Source organism: Myotis lucifugus, unplaced genomic scaffold, assembly GCF_000147115.1.
Source record: "Myotis lucifugus unplaced genomic scaffold, Myoluc2.0 scaffold_13, whole genome shotgun sequence".
Classification (NCBI taxonomy): Eukaryota; Metazoa; Chordata; class Mammalia; order Chiroptera; family Vespertilionidae; genus Myotis; species Myotis lucifugus.
Genome location: NW_005871061.1, coordinates 12,704,191 through 12,707,321, shown reverse-complemented (window position 1 = coordinate 12,707,321; position 3,131 = coordinate 12,704,191). Strand labels below are relative to the sequence as shown.

Genomic DNA, 3,131 nt, shown 5'->3' with positions numbered 1-3,131 from the left:
ATTTGTGAGGGGAGCTGCAACATTTGTGATGCCCTCTGTAGGTCAGATTTTTCCATTGGAACCAGAGCCACTCAATTGGAAAATATAATTTAATGAGAATAGTTAGATCCCAGGGTACCAAAAGCCAATGGCAACCCTCAACAGCCAAAGGCAAGGTGGGCATAGTTACCATATGAACTGTAGAGTCAAAGCAGCAATAGAGTACTCTGATGTGCACATATCTATGGCACTGGCTAGTTAATCATGGTATTTCTAAAAGTGAAATAGATAGAAAATCTACTAAATTCTTACTTGATCCATATAAGCAGAAAAGTGAACACAGTGTTACTCAAATCATACAAAATAGAGTCATGGCACTTTAATCAATCACCACACTTGAGCTAGTTGATAAACCCAGAACTCCTTAAATAAAGGGGAGGCCAGGTACCTTTGAGAAAGAACCCTTGTACACTACCAGAAATTTATATTGTTAATCTTTCCCCCAGCCTTCCCCAGAGGGTCATACAGCCTTTTACCAGGGTAACTGCACATTGGAGAAAGGGAAACAATCATATCTTTATATAAAAACTAGACACTGGATCAGAACTGACATTGATTTTAAGACTCAAAACATTATTATGGCCCTAGAGTCAGGGTGGGGACTTATGGGGGTCATATGATAAATGGATTTTTAGCTCAGGTTTATTTCACAGTGGATATGAAAATTCTTTAGTCCCATGCTATGGTTATTTCCCCAGTTCTAGTATGCATAATTGGAACAGACATACTTAGCAACTGGCAGACTCTCCACATTGGTTTTCTGACTTATGAAATGAGAACTATTATGATGGAGAAAAACCAAATGGAAGGCATTCCAAATGGAAGGCATTAGAACTGTCTTTACCTAGCAAAACAGTAAATAAAACCAATACCACATTCCTGGAGGAATTGCAGAGATTAATGACACCATCATGGACAAAAATAAATAAATAAATAAAAATACAGAGGTAGTGATTTCCACCACATCCCCATTCAATTTTCCTCTTTGGCCTATGCAAAAAGCAGATTTTAGAGAATGACAGTAGATTATCTCAAGTTTAGCCAATTGGTGACTCCTATTACGGCTTCTGTATCAGCTGTGGTTCATTACTTGAGCAAATGAACACATATTATGGTAAATTGTATGCAACTATTGATCTAGAAAATGCCTTTATCTCCATACCTACCCATAAGGCACAAAAGAAATAGTTTTCTTTCAGCTAACAAGCCCAGTAATACACATTCAGTGTCCTGTCTCAGGGATATATCTGTATCAATTATCCAGCCTTCTGTCACAATTTAGTTCATAGGGATCTTGATCAACTTTTTCTTCCACAATATGTCACACTGGTCCCTTATATTAATGACATAATGCTGATTTGACCTAGTAAGTGAGAGGTAGCAATTACTCTAGACTTATTGGTAAACATTTGCATGTCAAAGGGTAAGAATAAAACTTCCTAAAATTCAGAAACCTTCTACCTCAGAGTAATTTCTAGCATCTACTAGTGTAGAGCATACCTAGCTATTTCTTCTAAGGTGAAAGATTAATTGTTGCATCTGACCCCTCCTATAATCATAAAAGAGGCACAACACCTAGTGAGCTCCTTTGGATTTTGGAGGCACCATATTTCTCATTTGGGTGTGTTATATCAGCCCATTTGTGGAATAATCCAAGAATATGCTACTTTTGATTGGGGCCCAGAGCAAAATAAGGTCCAGTTTGCAGTGTAAGCTCCTCTGCCATTTGGGCCATATGATCCAGCAGATCCATTGGTTCTTGAAATATCAGTGACAGACAGGGATGCTGTTTTTAGTCTTGGGTAGGACCCTATAGGTGAATTATAGCACAAGCCTTTAGAATTTTGGAGCAAGGACCTCTCATAATCTGCAAATAACTATTTTTCTCTTAAGAAACAGATTTAGGTCTGTTACTGGGCCTTACTAGACACTGAACACTTAACCATAGGCACCAAGTTACTATGAAACTGCTGCCCTTCGTGAATTATTTGTTAACTGATTTAACAAGTCAAGCCATAAAGTGCATTCACACAACACATTCCATCTTCAAATAGAAGTAGTATATATGTGATTGGGCCTAGGAAGGCCCTGAAGGTACAAGTAAGTAGCCCAAATTCCCAGGATCTACACTTTTGTTACATTGCCTTCTCTCTCCCAGACTGCACCTTTGGCCTCAGTGGGAGTGCCCTACAATCAGTTGACAGGTAAAAAGAGTCAGGTCTTTTCTTATAGATGTTTCTGTACTACATGCAACTGCCATCTGAAAGTGGATTGCTGTATCCCTGCAACCCATCTGTAATATACATGAAGGACTGTGGTAAAGTGAAATCTTCTCAGTGTACATAACTCTGGAAAGTACAACACATTGTTCAATTTTCTTGGAAGGAGAAATGACCATACAGTAGCTGATATATTGATTCATGGCCTGTGGCAATTGGTTTTGGCTGAATGACCAGGTATGTAGAAGGAACCTAGTTAGAAAATCGGTGCTAAAGAAATGTGGGGTGCTCACTTTGGCAGCACATATACTAAAATTGGAATGATACAGAGATTAGCATGGCCCCTGAACAATGATGACATGCAAATTCATGAAGCGTTCCATATTTTTCAAAAAGGAGGACATCTATAATACTTTTAACAATAAAGATAAATTAAAAAATAAATTTGGGGGGAATGTATATGAATTTATCTATGTGGATGAGTAAAAAAATACATGAAGAGCCCTATCTGGTTTGGCTCAGTGGATAGAGCATGGGTCTGTGGACTGAAGGGTTCCGGGTTTGAACAGGTCAAGGGCACATGTCTGGGTTGCAGGCTTGATCCCTAATAGGGGGCGTGCAGGAGGAAGCTGATCAATGATTGTCTCTCATCATTGATGTTTCTATCTCTCTCTCCCTCTCCCTTCCTCTCTGAAATTAATAAAAATATATAAAAAACACATGAAGACATTTGTGTCCCCTGTGAATGCTTATCAAAGAGTGAGCTCAGCTAAAGGGTTTTAATAATTTAGTGGATAGGATGACCTGTTCTGTGGATACCAGTCAGCCTCTTTCTCAAGCTACCCCTAGCATCACCCAATGGGCTCATAAACA

General features: G+C 38.8%; 1 non-coding gene across 1 annotated transcript; it reads left to right on the top strand.

The window, feature by feature from the left end:
- Positions 1-2,543: 2,543 nt before the first annotated feature.
- LOC111825084 lies at positions 2,544-2,647 on the top strand. The gene has a single exon (XR_002828191.1). It is a non-coding gene; the product is annotated as a U6 spliceosomal RNA (small nuclear RNA).
- The last annotated feature ends 484 nt before the right edge of the window (positions 2,648-3,131 follow it).